The following is a 23,599-nucleotide window of genomic DNA, read 5'->3' on the forward strand; positions in this document are numbered from 1 at the left end:
AGTAGGCATCGTGGTAGTCTCCGAGTGTCCTACATTCTAATTTCTTCCACATGAGTTGCGCGTGTTGGTATTCTTCGTCCGTAATTCCTTTCTCTCTGAGTCTGCTGTAAAATTCTCTTGGAAGTGGGAGAGCGTCGTCATTAAATTTAGAATTATCACTAACATATTCGTAAGGATAAATCCCTTTACGTCTAACGAGTTCTATGTATACGTTGGGAAAACTAGCTTTTGTAATTTTGAATTGTTCGTCTAAAAGTTTGCTGGCAAGAGCGTCCAGGCTGGCAGAGAGAAATCTGCATGAATCCAGAAACCTCATCTCGATGGTATTTTTAGTCTCAGGAATCATAACTTTCTTACTTATAGAGATGTATCGTTCTTCATTTTGAGCAAGAATATCTATTTTTTGAGTGTCGTTTCCGAGTTTCCTAATTAAGGGATGAAAATCGTAATTAGAACCATTGTGAAAGAATATGGGGACGAATTTTGGTTTTTGGATTTTGAGGTTGCATGCATTACAGATTCCGCTTATGAAGCGACCGTCCGTATGCGAATGGTGAAACACTTTACGATTGTCGTCTGTGAATTGGTTATCACACACAGGACACTTGACAGTGTCATAGTAATTTTGAAGTTCGATAGCAGATAACGGAAGCATCGGTTTCGATGTTTGCAGCATGCATCCAATTTTCCCAACCTCCTCGATCATCTTTTCGAAGAAGCGTTCGATTGCATCGGGTCCTCGGTATACGTACGGTTCATCTATTTTATCCTGTCGCACGACAACGTAACCGAAACTGTTTGGTTCGTGAAGCTGGTAAGGTGTGGTGGAAGAAACTTCGGGATCCGGATCGCAGTATGAGAGTGGTTTGAGGAACGCCTCGAAATCAGCAACGATGATGGCCGGATGTTCCAACAATGCCTTGTGCATTTTGAATTCTTCCACTTCGTTCTTTTCGGGCATCAACATTCGAACCGGTCTGTTGTTGCCGCAATAAATTTTATGTTCAACAAGTTTATCGATAGCAACCTGACGTCCAGTGTATTTTCGATAATTGACTTGTTTTTGATCGTCGAACGTGGTTAGGCATCTCGGGCAAACTTCGATGTTGTTTGCATGCTTGGTTGATTGACTTCTGACCAAGCGTGATAGTGAACGAATGAGACAGTAATGGTGAACACTGTCGTTTGAAATGAGCATCATCATCGTCGACATCGCTTATCCTGACGGGATGCACGACATGTTTATCCAACGTATAGGAATACACGTTGATGATTAAGCGTTTTCCTTCTGCATCTCGTGCTCGTGTTTCGAATTTTGATATATCAGAAATGGTCACCGGGTATTCGATGCCAGCCATTGCATTTTCCAGTTCAGGTTCATGCTGCTTGTAATGATAAACTTGTTCTGGATTATTTGACCAATGAATCGGGTGAAGTTCCGCCAACACACACCAAAGAAAACATTTGTTATCGCTGTTCTGTATATTTAACACAGCCCTCTTGTGTTGAATGTTCGGTGGAAGAGGAACGTAGCTGGAAGCGCGAAGAGGCGAGAATTGGTTCACGTAAACAGTTAACGTGTGAGGACTTCCACATAACGACCATCCCGACCCTTTAGCCTCGAAATCGTCATGTTTCTTAACCTGCTCATTGGTAACTTTATAATAGAAGTTGTCTAAATTTTCGACGTCAGCAAAATAAAGAGTCTGGTTTTTTGTACGATGATGAAAAATACTCGTTGTGCCATCAACTTTCTCGTATTCAGAAAACAGAACAATGTATACTTTTTTTTATAGAGTTGTTTTCAAGTTTATCTTTTAAAATATTTAGTACAGATGTTTTCGTTTCATCCAAGAAACTAAGGATGTCACGGCCTGGTTCTGACTTAATTGAAAAATCCTGGAGTTGGTCGTTGAATGCAGATCTAATTGGTTTGCGTTCATTAGATAATTTAATTTGCTTGGAAGTGGAAGCTTCCGTTTCTGAATTATCGATTTTCCTTTTCGATGCTTGTCCGGTCGATGGTTTGCAAATTTTGAGGTGTTTACTTAAATGTGCAATGCTGATCATCTTTCCGCATCGAGCACAAGGCTTAGAAGGTAACGAACGATTAATTCTCGAACCTGTTTCGCTACATCTTGCCCTGTGTACCGATAAATTGTTCCTTGAGATTAGCTTCCCACAAGTAACACATTCAGTTTTATTATTTTTAAGATTGAAACTGGTGGTGGATGCCATTGCTTTCTCCAAAATCACAGAAATCAAAAAGTCTAGTATATAGCGATACAATTTTCAGGTATGTTATTTTATATAGAATTTCTTGGGTGTGAATACAAAACTCAAGAATTCAATCTACTGTGAATAGAATTTCAGGTATGTTATTTATATAGAATTTCTTACGTGCGAATACAAAAACTCAAGAATTCAATCTACTGTAAATAGAATTTTCAGGTATGTTATTTTCAGTTCAGTTTTAACGTGTTCATATTTGAAAAAAAAATATAAAATACGCCTTGGATATTTCAACCAATCCACTTTACTAGATTGGAGAAACTCTAACTATTGTCATTTCGAACCTTTAATTACCCCCTTGTTATTTTTGGATCAATTACCTTTTCCAAATTAACAACAGGACTGAGGCGGTTCCTAAATGACAATAGTTAAAGACATATTTTAGCGAATAACGCCGGCATAAGCTAAGTACGTGTTGCTAGAAGGCCTTCGTCGTAGCAAGTCACCTAACCCATTCACTAAGAAATAAGAAACAAAATATTGACGTACTGAAAAAAGTTGACTTGTGTTCACCGAGTTCAGATGTTTACTCATTGATGACTCCGTCGTTGTCGTCTATCAAAAAACCTAAGTACCTTGGAAACAGTGAGAGTTATCGAAAAATGTCCCCTTGTCGATTTTTTTTTTGGTGACGTAGAGAGTACGCGTAGAGAGGTCGGGTTTAGTGTGTCGGTCGAGTCTCGGTGTCCTCTGTTCACCCATACCAAAATAAACATAGGTCGTCATGGAACCAAAAATTTTCCGAAAATTTTTTCCAAGTCCTGCGTTAAATTGCAAATATCTCGAATTTTTGACAAACAGAGGTGTTCCATAGGACCTTTGAGAAAAAAAAAAAACACGTGAAACTCTACAGAGGTGTGGTTATCTAACCGCAGCCGGTAGAACCTTTTTTTTTTGGTTGGGCACCACGCACCCTGGCGGGGTTATAAGGGCCAGAAATCCTAAAAAAAAAAACAATTATTATTTGTTTGTTTGCTTGCGTCACAATACAGAAATAATGAGAGGCACGCGCATGTGTGTGTGTGGCACATCGTTCCCGAGAGGTTTACAAAGGTCACGATATATAAACATGCCCCCCCCCCGGACTTGGAAAAATTACGATAAGGCGCATTCGCTCACCACTGTTGCCAGCTATAGGTCTTTTAAATCTCTCTCTCTCTCTTCATCTTACAGCAACGTTGGCATCTCTCTCTTTTTTTTTTTAGTTGTAGGTGGTTTGCCAACACTCTCTAGTTAATAATGCTACATATTATACACACACACGCACACACGCACACGCACACATATACTGTGTTGCCATCCATCCATCTCTCTCTCTTTTACGGCAGTGTGTGTTTGTTACCGGCTCTCCTTGCCCAGTGTGTGTATGTTACGCCAGTGTATAAATTGGCTAAGCCTAAGAAAAAAAAGGTAGTAGCCCTTGCCAAGTAAGAAGAAGAAGAAGGGGTGTAGGTAGGTGTTGGCAACACTGCGAGAAAATGAGGCTTATGCCTTACAAGAGCAAACCATTAAGGCGAGCCTCACCGAGCCTCACTTCGAGCCTCACTTTCGGGCGTTGAACCGGGTTCTTTCCTCTACTAGGTCAAAGCACGTAGAGGCTCTCGTGTAGTTTAGCACGTAATAAAAAAATGAATAGGTTAAGTTATATCACGTAAGATCGTGATATACCTACAAGTGTGAGGTGGGAAAAAAAGGAAATTTTACTAAAACATCGCTAAACGCTAAAACATCGACAAAAAATTGTCAAAATATGTCAAAAACTGATATTCAATTGATAAAAAAAAAGAGGATACAAATGCATACCTACCAAGTGTGAATGGGAAAAAAGGGAAATTTTACTAAAACATCGCTAAACGCTAAAACATCGACAAAAAATTGTCAAAATATGTCAAAAACTGATATTCAATTGATAAAAAAAGAGGCTACAAATGCATACCTACAAAGTGTTACTTAGAAACAACTAATATACACTACTTATGAACATCATTTTCCCAGTATTATTTTATGTCGCACATTTAAACAGATATATTGAGTGCAACGATGTTCGATGGGAGATCCAGTCGTCTCTGTATACAATAATAACGCACCTGCTGTGTACAGCGATTTCATAAGAAAGGGAAACAGAGCGAGGTGCGTACCAGCACTAGCAACGCATAAAAATTATATTTAAAATATTGCGCATTTGAAGCCTTCACGCCAACTAATATTTTAAAATATATTTCGAGCAAAAACGCATGTAGATTGTGTTTATCTCGCAAAATTCATTTAATCATCGTGTCGAGTGTGGTGGTAGTTTCAGCATTTAATGTGTTGCTATACATTCCACCTGAAATATTGCTTTTATATTTTTGTCTGTTTCACAGCTGCAACTCTTGTCATAAGCAAGGAATTGTGGCTGTTCCACAGCTGATAGTACCATTACATTTGGCTGATATATTTCCACATGAACAAGCTTCAATCACAAAAAAACAACAACATATTTTTAAGACGGTTTTACACGAAGCTACCAGAGGCGAGGCGTCCGGTCATCGGGAGATGCGGCGATGACCAAGCAAAGTAATAAAAAATATTGCACTTTATATATTTTAGAGAAGAAGTAAAAAATAAGTCAGCATACTCTCATATTTGTGCGAAATATGCCAAGCGACAGCATTAAACAGCTGGAAATACGTAAGGGTTTCGGAAATCTTAGCGCATCGAAATGATGCCCCAGTACTACCCCTCGCGCCGAACGGCCGAACCATCCCGTCAAGTTTCCCATTGAAGACAATGGTGTTAGAAGCCCCAGCTCATCACAGAAGAGGTGCGAGTCCATCGTCTTTGACGGTACCGAGAACAGCCGAACCCTTCCGAACAGGCAGTCCAGCAACCTCTACTTTCCCCCACTCTTGAAGGTCTGGGTCATAACAGGCCTTCTTTTCAGCCCCATCTTCATGCTTACAGCCACGGCAGAGTTTGTCTGGGTCTGAAGTCATCAAGATTCTTCAGAGTGTCCAGTGGCGTGATCAAGGAGGGGTTGGTGAGGGGGTCATAATCCCTTCTTAGGCTCAATAATCTTACAACAAAAAAAGAAGAAAATGAACGTCAAAGGCAGGAAAGGATGGCAAAATGAGGAATTCAGGAATGACTACTAAAAAGTACACGGGCACACCACTGCGAATGTCTGTTATTTCCACTTGTTAAGAGGAAAAGCACACATTGAACGATATGAAATCTGCTTTTCATTATCAAAACAACAATTGACGGCGAACAATAAAAGTTCTTGCCTTTAAACGCGACAATTGAGGTGTTTTCATTTCAGTTTCGATCATATTTAATAATTCTCATAGTATGGGATAGAATTATGTGTTTTTTGTATTCTTAAGGTCTGTGGTATGAGCTTTTACATTGAATTGGCAATGATCTTGGCGTTTATCGCAGAGATATATTGTACCTCCCCCCACCCCCACACCGTTGAAAGATGGACCCTGACGTTTGGGAAATCTTGCGATGACTACGTAAAAATGTCACGCTTCGCCACTGGAAGCTACAAACAATTGAATTCGACTTATGTAAAAAATACATGAAAAAACTACACTTTTACAAACCTTGGTAGCAGCTGCTACATTGTGAGGTGTTGGTCAAAATGTGTTACATTTTACACTTTGTCACCCGTCCATAAGAAGGCAAAGGCAAACTGTATGCTCCGAGCTAGCAACTAACAAACAAAAAAGTCTTTTAATCTGAGCTTGAGGCCCCCTTGATAGTGCACTTGGACGGAAAGCTGAAAAAGAAACGGAAGATCACCTGCCAGTAATAGTATGAGGACCAAACATTGGAGATCAACTATTGGGTGTTCCTAAATTACAGTCAGGGATGGGAATTGCTACGGCAACCGGCGTTGCGCACTTACTGAACATGTACGGGCCAAGTGTTTTGACACATCAGGAAATACTAGTATTAAAATTGGAGTATGTTTGGCACTGAAGGAAAAGCTAGAAAAGCAACTTTGTATCTCGCTTACTGGCACCACATTCTGGAAATTGTGCTTTCTGCCGTAATCATACAATGTATGGGATTGCGACCTTCCCCCCACAGTGGGTCTAATATACTAGTTTTCAAACGATTTCGACATTCAAGCCAAAGATTGATCAATTTAATTTTGAACCCGGTAAGGAATGCCGAGGTGCTGGCAGCCGTTCAGAGCATCATGCGATCAGTAATGGAATTTGAGCAAAGCCAACTTCTGATGCCCCATCCATAAGAGGATTACAGAGACGCTGGAATTTGCTGGAAATTTATGTACTTCATTTGACATTTATATCTTTTTCTGTATTAACTATATATTTTGTTTTTTACAAATACGAAAAAGATGCCAAGGAACTGTATTATTAATTACGCGCACTTGCACAGTTTCGTACACATTACAAAATTTCGATGCGGCTGCGTGATCTCTAAATACAAACTTGTTTTACAGAACTTTTACACGAATTGGCACGAAATAAGAGGGCGAGACCAAGAAAAATACAAAGTTTATTTTTCCACACAAGTTTTATCGTGTCTCTGCAACGATCTGTACTAGTCTTGTCATGATCAGTTCTGTATAATAACAAAGGCAAAACACTGTGACTGAAATTAAATTATATGTGCAAAATATACAATTTTAGGCTGACATTAATTTCCCAGAGAGGCGACAACCTCGCATTCCCCTCTCCGGACACCCATGCAAATGAGCGCATGTGTGTGCAAGTAGCAAAGGTACCGAACGGATTAGCGTTTTCGCAGAGCGTTTTGTATCATGCATAGGCTACTCCGCACAAGACGAAATCCCACGTTAATCACGACAAATGTTTGATTCATTGATTTGATTTATTTTAATTTGTTTTTCTGCCTCTTTTGGCTAATCGCGAAGACAAGAATGAGTGATGCTATGAAATTGATGAAGGGATACTCACAAAGAACACCCATGCCCAGGCCTGGATTCGAACCCGGGACCCCAGACATCTAAACTCGCTGTGCTAACCACTCCGCCACGGAGGTTGGCGACGACTGCAAATGTCCAGTCCGGTATGCAGCGGAAATGTGCTCCTTGAGATGGTTTTGACCAAAAAAACTAAACCGTCGTGTAGTGTTGGGTGTGGGGTGCGGCTGGCCTTACCGCTGCGCCATCGGGAAGGACCAAACCGCCAGAGGTCTTAGGGGGCTTTCAGACTAAAGTGTCAAGCAAGAAACAAGTCCCAGGGGAGTTTCGCACCGAAATAACAAGCGACAAACGACACAACCTCAAACTTGACACATCAGAATAGGTACTTCTCCCTCCAATCTTACAGCAGTAGCGTGCGCTAAGGAGAAGTGCAGCTTGCGTAGATTTTGCAGGAGTTCTCGTAGAATATTTCATGTATTTGTTGCTTTCTGCGCGTTCTATGAAAGGATAAAGTGTTTTCAAAATCTGAAGGCACGATTCTGCTTCATTTACAATGTTTTTGTGCTACCTTTTCGACTGCACTGGTTCTCCACCGAAGAGAGAGAGAAGGGTTTCTCTCCTCTCTCTCTCTCTCTCTCCGTGTTTGTCGCAGGCTATCCCTCGTGAACTTACGTTGTTTTTCCACATTTCGCCTGGTAAGTTTACGCAGGACTCTGACCAGTCGAAACGCGACCAAGAGATCGCTTTTGCCTTCCCGAGCGTGGTATGGGTGTCTGCAAGAATTGCAAACTCCACTCTACAATTCACTTATCCTACTCGTGCACCGAATGAGCAAGAGAAGTCTTTCAGAAACATTTGAATCCGTTATATTGCACATTCTGCCATGGAAGTGTAAGAAGATTTTGTTATTATTTTTTGGGTAAGAAATGAAATCATGTAGTCGTGAATACGGACTGTTTAGTTCCAGTAAAACAGGATCTTAGATTGATTGTTTGATTGAGTTGGTGTTTTAAGTCCACTTTATGCACAGTAAAGCTAATTGGGATTGCCTTCAGTTTACAGTGGGATCCGAACCACTATGTGCCTCCACCGGGTATTGAACCCAAGACCCCTTGATTATAAGGCGACGACTGCGCCATCGGGGAGGCCCACAGGATCTTAGAGAATGCAACACTGTAGTGGAGAAGATCAGGGGTAAATCCGTGGCCTTGGGCTGATTTTTTTGCTTGCATTTTTCTCTATTATGCTTCAATCTTGCAACGCCTGGCACGGATGGGGGGGGAGGCTGCAAATTCATGACACACACCTGGTCTTCCAACGTTTTAGTTACGACGGTGATTTTATGGCATACGTGGTAGGACCGTAGTTTGGGTGGAAGTGTACTGGGCGCCGAAAGTTTGGGGTGAGGGCGCCTCAAAAGGTATCCGCCACCTCCGAGAGAACGTCTTTCATCCGCCACTGCGTACACTAGAAAGGTCGTGAACAAGACGCTTAACTTCTTAAGAGTGCGCGTCAAATCTCCTGCATATGGCCTTGAACGGCTGAATAGCACCAGCGAATCACAGACGTGCGGCGTTGCCTAGTTCCGTGACAAGGCGTTTCGCTCAACCACGCTGTCTCTTTTCCGTGTGAGATTTCGACATGGCACCGCTGCAGTGCGCTGCTATTCTCTATCGCCATAAGCAGGAGATTTGACGCGCACTCTAGTTGTGAATTGGTCCTAGAGATTACGCAGATTCACAGTAGCCTGCAATGTTGCCAACTCTCGTCTAGTAGGAATATAAAAACACTTTGTCAACTCATCCCGGTCTCTCCTACAGGAAACGTGAATTTGGCATTAGAGCCACAGTGTATAAGTAAGCCTTTGCCTTATCCAGACTGACGCTTGTAACTTTTGGTGTGAAGCCTGCGTGTCGCCTGTCATTGATTGATTGATTTAGTTTATTTTACTTCGCGTTTTGTGCCTCTTGGCTAATTTGCGAAGATGGGGATGAGTGATGAAATGATGAAATTGATGAATGGACATTCACAAACAACCAAGCCCGACCGGGATTCGAACCCGGGACCCTTGGCGTCGCAGCGCGATGTCGTGTCGCCTGTCACTTGTTGCTTGTAACTTCTGTGCGTAATCTTCCTTAAAGGCCTGCAGAGACACTGTTACATGAGAATGATGCAAATAGTTAATCCAACTCCGGATTCCTTGATTACAAAATACTTATGTTAACCTTTACACCATTGGTGAGATCTCGCTGAATGTTTTCAAAGCTATACGTAAGTAACTTCTGTGACTTGGATACGGAAGTTACTTGTATGTATTTTATTATTATTTGAAGTGTCTTTTGTGCCACATTTACCTAGTCGCGACAAAGAACATGAAATGGCGAGTACGTGAACTTGATGAAGGAAAACACATAAAGCCCAGGTCAGGGCTCGAACCTAGATCCCTCGTTAGCGATATCATGAATCGACTACTCACAGATCTCGGCTCTCTCAAGTATGTTCCACGTTTTCGCAATTTTTCTTTGGAGCGAAAGAAAGTAGATGAAATCAGCGGCAGCAATAATGTTCCCGCGGATCCCGCGGTACCAGGATATTAAAGGCTCCCCATAAAAGGTTGGTTTTGTATCATAGTCATTAACAATTGATAATTTCTTGCATTTAATATGTATGAATTTCTCAAATGACGAGAGTTGAAAAATGTGGTGAAAGTTTCCTTAAAAGAAAGAAAAACACATTCATATTCAGCATTCACAATTTCCTGCATGAAACTTGTTTCTGTGCGTGCAAAGAATAAAAAAAATATATATAAAGTATTAATTGTAATCGAATAAATATTTCATTAATCAATGGGTTCCTTCCTATTTATTTGTTGAGTGTCAAAATATTTTTGCCAATATAAAAAAAATAGCACAATACATATTGACTTTCATTGATTGATTTGGTTTATTTTACTAAGCTTTTCTGCAACTTCTGACAAATCGCGAAGATGAGGATGAGTATGATATGATGAAGGGACACTTACAAAGAATACCCATGCCCAGGCCGGGTTTCGAACCCGAAACCCCTGGCATCGTAGCGCGCTGTGCTAACCACTCTGCCACGAAGTTCGGTCCCCTTAACTTTCAATGGGATAATTACAACCGAGAAGTGTCAGTGACTGAAAATATTTAGCAAATTGACGTGCATGAAATGTGATTCACAACGTCGAAAACAACAGTAAACTATTATTAAATTTATACTTTACGATTTCTGTAGTATTTATGTATGTATGTATGTACTTGTTTAAGCCACTTCATGCATAGATAGACAAATCGGACTGGGCATACAGTATAAAGTGGGATCGGAACCACTACGTGCCTCCACCGAGCATCGATCCCGGGAACCAAGGGCGCCGACTTACCAAAATTTCTGTGGGTGCATATCAATGGCGGATAAATCTGTAATTATCAAGTATTGTATACTTTAAACAACTTACATGCACAATGATTGCAAGAGGCAATGATATTATCAACACGTTACTAAAAGAAAGTACCACATTCATACAAATTAAAATGAAAAAATCTGCATAAATGCAAATAATTTTAATTGTATTGCAGAATGAACTATGCAAGGATTTTGTTGTGAACAGAAACTACAAAATGACTAACTTTATGTACCAAATAATAATAATAATAATAATAATAATAATAATAATAATTATGACATGTTAACTTTCAATATAAAACACATTCCTTCTTACGTCATTTTCACTTATGAATTTGTTTGCAATTTTGGTAATGTCAATATTTTTAGTCATTTCTTTATGAACATGCAAAATTGCCAAATCATTCAATATTATTTGGGTCATTGTTGACCGCAAAATCGTTTTCAATCGTCTAATGACCGCTCAGAGGTACAAGAAGTAACAGGTATAGTAAAAATCACCCGTACAAACTTCACAAATTCTGTGATCATTTCACGCATGGGACCACTGTTTTCTCTACTTGAAATATTTGTAATGTCTGACAAGTCGGCCACTTTTTCTTTGTTCGTTCTGCACACATCTAGAAACATGTCCCTGTCCAATGTTAGCTTGTCTTTATCAAAGTCTGTCCCATCTCAATGTTTTAATTGCTTATTATTTTTTGATAATAGCAAGTGAGAAATATTTATTTTATTTTGTTTTTATCAAACTAAAAATCTTGTGGGTGCGGCGCACCCACAAGATTATTTATGTGGGTGCTCGAGCCCCGGAGCACCCACGTAGTCGGCGCGCATGCCGGGAACCCTTGATTACGAGTCCACCACGTTACCAATACTCCGCCGGGGAAGCCCTCACAGGGCATGTTAGACGTTGCTGTATTATTAGTATTAGTATTACATTTATTCGATTTACTTGCACATTAAAGGTGTCGCTCTGATCGTAAACTTCATGTTAGGAATATACGTGCAAAATCAAATAGTGTGTACCTTACGTTATGGAAACTACAGGAAAAAAGTTATGAAACTCTACATACATAGGATCTCTCCCCCGCCACCCTTTTAGATCTTCAGGCGGCCCAAAAGCTGTGATGCCGTCACTGGATGCAACGGTACAAGAGTAGATTTCACAATTCTAGCTTTATCAACATTATCACACGTAATCATTAGGGACGTGAAGTTTTCGCTTTATTTTCCCCTAAATTTCGGTGTTATTTTTTACTGCAGTTCGGTGTTATTTTTCGCGGTTTAGGGTAAAATTCGGTGTTATTAATTTAAAATTGGTGTTATTTTAACTGCGTTTTACTGTTCCTTCTATACTTAAGATTTTCACATTGCTTAAGTTCTGGAAAATTGAGACAACTTTAGTTTTAATGACAAAAAAAATAATCTTTGTGAGAAATAAAAAACATTCTTGCATTTGGGAAACTATTTCATCTCACCGGCCACTATATATGAAATGTCTATTGAAAGATATCACCCAAATCTTTGAACACTATCATATTTCCAATTTTTACTCTCAGAATTAAATTTTCAAAAATTGTTTTCTTAAATTTGCTTTTCAATTTACAGTAACATTAATGGTCTTCCACATATCGTAGTAAATGTTCATAATAAATGTTCACTCGCAACACTTCCTGTACAAAACGCACATAAACAAAAATATATTAGTTTGCAGTTTGCATTTCATAAAGCATGACTCGCCTTGTAATCAAGGGGTCCCGGGTTCGATACCCGGTGGAGGCACAAGTGGTTCGGAACCCACTTTAAACTGTAGGTCCAGTCCCGATTAGCCTTACTGTGCATAAAGTGGACTTAAAACAACAAAAAAAATAAAGCATGACGATCTCTTTTGAATCGACACCAGCTAGACTAGAAATGACAAAACACATAGCGCTTCAGGTAACATTTTGAACAGAAGAAGTGATGTTATCCCCAGTTTATATTGCATATTTCGCGGCGTTTTTTGCGATAAAGTGCAAAATTCGGTGTTATTCTGAAAAATGACATAATTCGCGTTATTCCAAAATACTGAAAACCTTTACCTCCCAAAATACATTTTAAACACTTTGTTTTGCTTTCTTAGACTTTTTGTTGTTATTGTTAAAACGAAAACTTCACGTCCCTAGTAATCATATAACCAATGGTATAGTCGTAAAATAAACAGTACCGGTGCGCTTTACAAACTGCAGCTGCATCACAATGACATAAAATACTAGTAGTAAATACGTTCAGCTACACAATATTGTCATAGTTGTTAACATGATGTTTATTATTGTTGTTGTTTTTATCATTACCTTCATCATATATAACTAGTTACACACAGTTAACGTATAACACTGACTATGAATGCCTCAGTTGATTATCTATCAGGACGATGAAGTTTTTAATAAAAAAAAAACACCGAATCAATCAGACAAAAAGCACTCACTCTGTCAGAAAGCTTCCAAACTTCCCTCTCGAAACTCGTATTTCATGTCAATTATCTCCCAATAATTCCCGGTGGAGGCACTTAGTGGTTCGAATTCCATTTTAAACTGTAGGTCCAGTCCCGATTAACCTTACTGTGCATAAAGTGGACTTAGAACAACAAATCAATTATCTCCCAATAAAATAATGTTGTTATACATAAAAGGAATCATTATGATACTTAGGTAGATACTACAAATTAATGTTAAGTAAAGTAAATTGAAAAAGTAAATATATTCTGTCATTTTGTGAAGCTGAGCGCGCCCTTGTTACATAAAAAAGTACCAGGGCGGCGCCCTGGCACAACTAGACCACTGATTATATCATCCATTCTAGTAGTTTCGGGAACAAGCAAAGCAGACTGGTTTCAGACTTCACTTTTCACCTCACTCCATACCGCACCGCAGCTACGTTATCTAGCGAAGGGATCTCAAGGAAGGCCTGGCTGCCTGTCACTTACCTGAAGCTGCCCAGGGGAGCACGCCGTCGCAACGCAAACATTCGTCACCATTCGAACACTCTTCGATGCAAGTTAGCAGAAAACGCAGACCCCATCGTGTGTGAAACAATCTTCTATTATCCATACCACACTCAGACACAAGTGATGCTAACACGTATTCTGAAATAAATCGACATTTTGCCTGGAGTTGTGAACGAAGTAGAGGACACTCCGTTGATACAGGTAAGCACATTCCAGTTGTTCCACATTATCGCCCCAACACACCAACACCAAAGGTCTTTCCTTACAAGGAGTTCCGAACATGACGGAAAGAACGTCCTTGGCTACATACCATTTATTTTGTGCAGTGTTCGAATTGATTCATCGCTCATCTTCAACAATATATAAAATTTATAAATATATTAAGACTACAATTTGTGTGCTACAAGATCAGTTTTCGAATTGAAAGGGAAAGCCAGGACCGCCTTCCTATCCGGTTTCCTTTCCCTGCTTCTGTATTTTTAATTAGTTTCTAATGAGTGAAATGAAAATTTCTTGTCATAAAATATAATTATTTTTATTATCAATATTTTTCAGTATTAGAACTGAATTTAAAGGTGGGTGCTACTGTACTACTGGCACATCAAATGTTTGTGAAAATAATTCAAATCTTGGAACTTAAGTTATATTATACAAAATTGTATTTTTAAAATAAAATTGGTTGCAGTTTTTAATAAATATGCTTAAAATAGTACACATTGTGACCATTGTTGTCGTTGTGACAAATTTTAATGAATTTTTATTAGGTAGCTTATAATACTAACACACACACACACTCCTTACAAAATATTTGGAATATTGTTATAATTAGGAATTAGGTGATAGGCACCAGTGTCGCAGGAGGAGGGGTACGTGGGTACATTGCACCCCCTCAAATTTTTGAAGGGGGTATTGTACCCCCTAAATCGGTAAATCCCGTTTTACCCCCATGTACCCCCTTAGATAATTTGACAGACGCAAGGTGCTACTGTTAAAGGAACATATTTTCAATTCGCTCAATATAAAAGGGTTAGGTATATTGTTTATAACTTACAAGCATTATCTAATTTATCTTACTTAGCTACCACAGAAATTCAAACCATTATAAACTTATTCTATTACATTGTGCTTGCTACTATGTAGTTAGTTCATTGACCTGCGTTCCTGGAAACCTATTTAAGGAGATGAAAATTGTGTAAAATTTCTGTGAAACTATGGAATCGGATAAGTTTACTCTCAGAAAATCACGCTCCAGATGAATGCTCCTTTGCGTAAGTGGGGTACACGTTTCTAAAGAAGTGGTGGAGTCGATTTAAAGATAATATATAAATCTTCATCAGAAGAGCATATGACTGACCTTTTCTTTTGATTTTTTCAAATGGAATTTTCCGAAACGAAATACTTACAAAAACTTTTCATAACTTTGTAAGAGGGAAAACTATACTTAAGCCTATATATTAAGAGATTTTTGAACATAGAGATGATACTGAGACAACAAAAGTCTGTGTTTCCTCTCAAATTTCGAAACGAGACTGAAATAAATCTTTGCAAAATCAAAGCGAGGCGATACTTGAGTGTCCGAGACGATCTCGTTCGAAACTCTGGTATCATACTTGAAGAAATTGGTAAAAAAAAATTAAATTACTGTGTGTCTTATCCACACATACCAAGCGTATAATTTATTGACTTTTTTTCAAAATGTCGTGTATTTTATTTACTGTAATTGCAAAGTAAATGCATTAGTAACAATTGCGAGCCTGTGCTGCCCGGTTTAATCTATTTAGGATATAATTCCGTATTTCGATGGTTCACAGCATCGAATCAAGATATAAAGCAGAGAAACGTTATTAAGAATTTTTTTGCTTTAATGACATACACGTTGTGAAACTTTGAGTGGTGACATAATGTACGTGTTGGTTATACTAAACATTTCGTGGGTCAGGACGAGATATCTCGCCTTGTAATTGAAGGGTCCAACATGCACAGAGCTTTGGATTCAACTTTAAACTGCAGATTCAGTCCCGATTAGCCCATGAAGTGAATATACATAGAATAAGTTTTAACAACTTCTGAGTGGACACCGAAACAAAATAAAAGCACAAACAAGAACGAGAAGGGCCTCACCACACAGGAGACGAGATGATGCTGAGACAATTCTCGACTCGTCTCATCTCGATGTCATTCCTAGGTGAAATGACATTAGAACAGGGTGCAATTTGTGATTTTATCAGAGAATGACAACTTACTTTTACCTAAGTATTAGATATAGTACTTAGAATTGGACATTAATAGCTTAAAATCTAATTTTGATATCAAATGCAACACAAACACTACGCCATTTGAAGTCTAAAGTCAAACTGGAAGAAAATTACATTAGTCAAATGAATGCACGGGATAAATGGGACTCACTGCAGGTCCTGTGGTTTCCAAGTTGGCCTGTCAAGGGAACTGTGTTATCTAGACTAGACTTCATTCAATTTCTTGCATTTTTTCCTGCATGAAAGCAATGCACTGGGGGTATAAGGAAAGGAAAAGTATGTTTAAAACTTCTAAATGATTTTTTTTAATCAGTTAAGGTTAGGTTTATGACATTTCACATTCGGCTGGTAGATATTGGTATATTTTTGATTGAATTCACAAGGTCTTTGAGCAAGATGGGAATGTTTGATTGAGTGATTTGGTTTATTTTACTTCGCATTTCTGCCACTTCTGGTTAATCGCGAAGGTGAGAATGAGTGATGATATGATGAAATTGATGAAGGGACACTCACAAATTACACCCATGCCCAGGCCGGGATTCTAACCGGGGACCTCTGGCATCGTAGAACGCTATGCTAATCACTCCGCGACGGAGACCGGCGAGGTGGGAATGTGTTTTGGATTTTCTTTGTAGATGCGTAAATCTTTAACTGTGACGCGCACATGCTTTTGTTTACATTAAAGTTCACCCCTTCACGTAAACTAGGAATTGACAATCAGTGGCGCAGGAACGGGGGGGGGTACAGGGGTAGATTGTACCCCCTCAAATTTTTGAAGGGGGTACTGTACCTCCCTAAATCCGTAAATCGAGTTGTACCCCCTTTTGGTAATTTGTCAGCAGACGCAAGGTGCTACTGTTAAAGAAACCTATTTTAATTTCGCCCAATAAAAAAGTGAATATTTTTTATAACTTATAAGCATTATCTTCCTTACCACAGAAATTCAAACCATTGTAAACTGATTCTACTACATTGTGCTTGCTACTAGTTAGTTCATTGACCTATGTTACCATATTTAAGGAGATGAAAATTGTTTAAAATGTGTGTGGAACGATGGAATCAGATTTGCTCTCAGAAAATCACGCTGCAGAGGAATGCTCCTTTGCGTAAAGGGGGTGCACTTTTCTAAAGAGGTGGTCGCTTAGATTCTAAGATAAGATAAAAATCTTCATCTGAAGAGTCTATGACTGACCTCATTTTCTTTTGAATATTTAAATGGATTTTCCGAAACGAAATACTTACCCGAACGATGAGACACGACAGACCAACTTGGGGGGTACAATGTACTACTACTGTACCTCACCCATATTTTTCATAACTTTGCAAGAGGGTGTTCGGAAAACAATACTTAAACCTACATACTGTATTAAGAGATTTTTTATAAAATAGAGCCCCTAGGCTATCTGAGCATAAAATGGATCAAGAATGTGTTTTTAATAACTTCAGAGTGGAAACCGAAAGAAAAATAAACACAAACAAGAACGAGAAGGATCTCACCACACATGAGACTAGATGAGGCTGTGACAATTCTAGACTCATTGCATCGGTATATCCTTCCTCGGTGAAATGATTTTTTTCCTAGACATTTAAACAGGGTGCAACCTGCGATTTTATCAGAGGGGGGGGGCTTATTTTTAGCTATATATTAGGTATACTAATAATATAATTGGACATTAATTGCTTAAAATTTGATTTTGGTATCGAATGCAACACAAACACAACGCCATTTTAAGTTAAACCCTAAAGTCAAACTGTAAGAAAATTTCATTAGTCAGATGAATGCACGAGATAAATGAGACACTGCAGGTTCTATTGGTAGATTTTGGATTGGATTCACAAAGTCATTGAGTGAGATTGGAATGCTTGATTTATTTTACTTCGAATTTCTGCCACTTTTAGGTAATCGCGAAGATGAGGATGAGTGATGCTATGATGGAATTGGTGGACACTCACAAATAACATCCATGCCCAGGCTGGGATTCGAACCCGGGACCCCTGGCGTCATAACACGCTATGCTAAGCCCTCTGCCACGGAGGCCGGCGAGGCGGGAATGTGTTTTGGATTTTCTTTGTAGATTCAAAAATCTTTAACTGTGACGTGCATGCTTTTGTTTACATTAAAGTTGACCTTTTCACATATACTAGAAATTGAGATGTCACCCTAAAACACGCATGTATATGCATTTAATACCACTCCATACGAAAAGAAGCCTTGGCCTGCTCTTCATATTGTCCACCAAAGATTGGTTGATTGAAAAAAAAAAAAAAAACTTTTGAGCGTATGGCTTTCCTTGCTTTCTCAGAGATCTGAAGGATTTAGGTTTTGTATATGTAATGATAGTACTTTCAGTGCTTGAAGAGTGTCATTAGGAACAGCTAAATAAATATATAACAAATAAAGGCTTTGGCAAATTTTTCACAAATATTTTAAAGTTAGACTCTTACGAGTTGATCGGGAACCATCTCAACTCAGGTTTTTTCTTCTTTTTTAATACAACGTCCTATAGATGTCTGAGAAAATACCAAATACATGGCTTCTAAAGGGCATTGGATGTAGTACACATCTGCCATAAATTGTTTAAATACATTTTTATGCGTAGCTATGAGACTTTAAAATTAGAATGAAAAGAACTGAAGTGGAACTCCATAAGTATGATACTCGTATATTCAATAATGTGGTTTCTATATCCAGTGGGTGGGAGATTATTATTCCTGATTGGGGTGGCTCAAAATCCTCCTCAACCTGCATTAAAATGAATAGATGTATCTTTGTTCACAATTTTCACTCCTGATTTTCCGTTCCGTTAAATCGAAATAAGCCCAGAACGAGGTCCAGAGCTGTATATGTTCCAGAATTGTTATCAGGTTTTAAAATATATTTAAAAAAAACATAAATTCTAAGAAAAACAAAGAAATAATATATGTATGCAAGTTTTGCATTAAATAACAGGACATTCGTGTGTGTTGTTCTAAAATAGAATGTTTCCCATGGCTTTACATTATACCTAGGTATCAAGGATGTATTTGGGGGGGTCCAAGGGGTCTTACCCGAAAGACTTACCAAGTAGTAAAAGTAAGTAATCAAAATATAATTATTTAGCATTAGTTATATCATCGATGATTATTTCCCTGAACTTATTGGGAGGCAAGGAAATTTGCTCATACGACTTTGAAGAGTTTCAAATATTTATGCACAGTACTAATGATAATATCCATAAAATATTGATCAGCAACTTTACTTTTCGTTAATTGGATCTAATCCTTTTTTGTTATTCAATAAATATTCAATTATTTTTCTATTTGACATTAAATCCTTGCCAGGGCAGTTGTTTGGTTTGGTTTGATTTGGTGTTTTAAGTCCACTTTATGCGCAGTAAGGCTAATCGGGACTGGACCTACAGTTTAAAGTGGAATCCGAACCACTTGTGCCTCCACCGGGTATCGAACCCGGGACCCCTTGATTACAAGGCAATGACGCTACCACTGCGCCAGTCAGGGCAGTTTTTTTTATGCAAATCTTGGCAATCTTAATTACACGAAAGCTAGATAATGAGTATGTGCTGTTCTGTATATCTATTCTTTTACTATATTTTACCTATTTATGTAATAATAAAAATACAACATTAATTAATTTACATATTTAATTAATATTTTAATTAAATTAAATATAATTATTCTAATTATTATTATGTATTATTATTATTATTATTGCGACACTTTTTTGGACCCCCCAAAATGCATTTCTACATACGTGCCTGCTAGGTATAGTAGTAGTAGGTGTGTGTGTGTCTATATATATATATATATGGGAGATGGGAGGCTGAATTTTGTACCCCCACAAATGAAAAACGTTCCTGCGCCACTGTTGACAAGTCACCTTAAAACACGTATGTACGTACCTGTATATGCATTTAATACCAGTAAATACGAAAAGAAACCTTGGCCGGTTCTTCATATTATCCACCGAAGATTGAAAAGAGAAAAAAAACAACTTTCGAGCGTTTGGCTTTCCTTGCTTGCTCTGAGATTTGAAGGATTTCGGTTTTGTATATGTAATGATAGTACTTTCAGTGCTTGAAGAACGTCGTTACGTACACATAATTATGTTACAAATAAATGCTTTGTCAAATGTTTTACAAATAATCCAAACTTATACCTCTTACGAGTTGATCGGGAACCATTTCAACTCAATATATTTTTTTAAAAAAATACAACACCCTATAGATGTCTGAGGAAATACCGAATACATGGCTTCTAGAAGACACTGGATATGGTACACATCTGCCATAAATTGTTTTAATATATTTTTATGCTTAGCTATGGGACTTTATAATTAAAATGAACTGAACTGATATGGATTCTATAAGTATGATATATTCAATAATATAGTTTCTATATCCACTTGGTGAGAGACTATTATTCCTGGTTGTGATGGGTGAAGATAGAGGAGAGGGGGGAATCCTCCTCACCCTCTTTAATCTCACCCTGCATTAAAAATCAATAGATGTATCTTTGTTCGCAATTTTCAAATTTCGAACTCCTGATATTCACCTATGAAATGCAAGAAGGTAATATATAACACATACTATGTGCCAATAATTACGTATGGAGCAGAGACTTGGACAATGACATAGACAAAAAAAAAAAAAAAAAAAAAAGATGCAGGCAGTGGAGATGAAATTTTTAAGGAGTCTTTTGAGGAAGACTAGAAGGGATAGAATAAGAAATGAGGAGATCCGGCAGACAGTGGGTGTGGTGAAGCTTCAGGACAGAATAGAATAGGCACAGATGAGATTGTTTGGACACATGAAGACGATGGGTGCAGAAAGACTACTACTTGTGCATTGTAAGAGCTTACAATTTACGAGGAGTGGGAATAAGGCCAAGGGGAGACCAAGATGTCAATGGAAAGAGCAGATAGTGGAGAGTGTTAGGAGAAGAGAACAAGATTGGAACACCGAGGAAAGAGAGGAGTAGTGGAAGACCAGGAAAACTGGAGTCTTGACTTCTATGCCGACCCAGACAGAGGCAGGAAACGGTGAAGGAGGATGATGATGTCACGATTAGCAAAAGTTACAGAAAAGTGACGTTAAAGTAGGAAAAATAAATTTGAAAACTATGTATATTAACTAAAGAAAATTGTCGTTTCTGCAGGAAAGTCAATAACTCGTACGTACTTTTTACAATATCATAAAATATATTGAGGGAACTGTCGTGTAAACCTGAGTGTTCTAAACGTATTGTAATTCTAAAATTTGTGAACAAATATTATTGCCAAAATAATTGTAATTCCAGAAACACTATCATTCTTGTAACAATAATGTCTTGCTGGTGAGATCCTATATACTGACAATGATCAATGCTGTTAACATACTGAGACATTTGTTGCTGTCACTATTTCCTTGTCAGTGCATTGGAAAATCCATCGCTCGTATTTGCACTGCAAGTTGTTTTACATAGCAATTAATGACATTTTGGTGTCTTACACCATGAATATTCACAGGATTTGTTCCGGGGGTGACTCAAACGAGGCACTTTTCTTTTCCAGCGGTGCAGCCAACGAGGCATGTTTCTCCCCAAAATAGCGATGCAACTCAAAAAAACGTATTCATATATGTCAGTTACCTGTATATGGGAATTATTAAGATACTAATTAAATAAATTACGCAGATATCTATAATCTACAATCTAGATAATCTATATCTCCATGTAATAGATTGTCTTTGTGAACCTCCTGCAAAAGATTTTCTGACGCTGTTGCCGCATTCAAAATTCACCTCAAAATGCTGAGGAAAAATGTAGCTGTAGCGAAATTTTCGCTACAACTACAGGAATTTTGTAGCGATGCTACAAGTAGCGCGTTACCACTGTACCCAACATACTTGCCCACCTCAAGAATCCTGCCAACCGTGCTGCAATGAATAGATGAGAAAGGCCCGCTTCCAGCAGTGGCGATGTGTGATGTGTTTGGGTTGGGGCGAGAATAGAATATCCAGTCACGATTATCCAACCACAAACGTTATTTGGAATGAATGATTTATTTTACTTCTGTTTTCAACCGCCTTGGGAGTGAATAGAGACAAGATAAAACTGATGAATAAGGACAGTCACAAACTCATGGAAACACGACACACTACAACCGTTACAGAGGATTGTACCAGGGCTGTAGTCGAGGGTATATGATGGTATATGCCATATACCCTCTGGTTAACCTTCTCATTAGCGTATACCCTCTGCTACCTTCTTTGCTTCGTTTATATTTATTTATGTAATTTTGCCATTATTCCAGTGAGCTTATTAAAATCAAATACTTCTGGTTTTACGTGATGGGGAATATCATGTTTAGAAGGGAGAGGGTATGAACACATGATGCGCGTCAGCATTTTATTGCCATAATTTGACTACTAAGGTAAGTTACCGCAATAAGGCGCACCTAAAAATTTTTGCCTTTGAAACTGTCAATTTAGAAGAATTGACAATTATTGTTACAGGACATGAAACTTCATTATATTGGTTACAGACTATCAATATATAGCAGTCGTACAATTCCTCAAAATACAAAATAAAATGTGATGAAAAAATGTTTGCAATGAGCCTTATTTTGTACCCTATTCCACAATAAGGCCCGCGTGGCAACACTCAAAGTTCGATGGTAAATTGTTACAAAACTATGTTTCAAAGCACAAAAAAGCAATAAGATCACATTCATCAGATTATTAACCACTTACAAAATAAAAGTCAAAGCTTACAATTCAGTTTCAGTCCATCTAGCAGCGAGGGAAAGTGAAAATGTCCACGTCCTGAGGCAGTATCCCAGCACACTCCTCATGACATATGTCCCGCATACCACACAAGCTCTTGGGCCTTGTTGTGTAACATGGCACGACATGCCATTTTGTAATATTACAGCTCAGTACAATAAATGTACAACGGAACAGTGGCGTACGCCCACCTTGAACTTTTGAAATATTATGGAAAATGCTGTAGAAAAAAAATAAAAATGGCTAATTTATCAGTCAAAGATCTGCGACAGTAATAATAATAATTTGAATTATTATTCCCATGCAGCATGAAGAAAAACACAACATTCCAAACACAATCTAAGCGGCCGCAAAGTTCAATTTTGCAATTTTTTTGCAAAAAGTCGCGCTGTGACTCTTGCGAGAATTGTGAAAATTCCTTGCTTCGTCGCAGTGTGCCGACCTTATTGCAAACGTTCTTCCCGGTACTGATTTCACATCCCCTTGTGAACTCTCAAGTGATGCTGAGTCAACATCCACATCATTAAATAATGTTGAAGAAGTGCTTTGTGAATCACCTAGAAGTGATAAATGTGTTGGAATGTCTATAAACTTACTTTTCAACGAAAACATAGACTCAGTGGAATTTAGCAACATGTATTCTCACGCTTCATCATCATCCTGGGCGAGTTCCATAGGTAAAGGTAATGTAAATTCCCCCATGCATATAGCACCGTGCCGTGAAGTGGTGTGGTGGGCCCCAAAGATTCTCGATCTCGAACTATTTTGCAGGTGATGTGATCAGCACCATGCTCCGGCAGCCTTCATCCCCTAGGGTTGCTCTCGGGTACCCATTGCTATGAGGCTGGGTGCGGAGACAAAGCTGGATAAATTCCAACCAATTCCGGGAATCGAACCCGGATATCCCACGAAGTTGTCAGACTAAACCAACGTGGCTCCTTGAATGAGTTTCATATTTCGATTACTTCAATAAATTTAA

Source organism: Lepisma saccharinum, chromosome 2 (genome assembly GCF_977018435.1).
Source record: "Lepisma saccharinum chromosome 2, izLepSacc3.1, whole genome shotgun sequence".
Lineage (NCBI taxonomy): Eukaryota > Metazoa > Arthropoda > Insecta > Zygentoma > Lepismatidae > Lepisma > Lepisma saccharinum.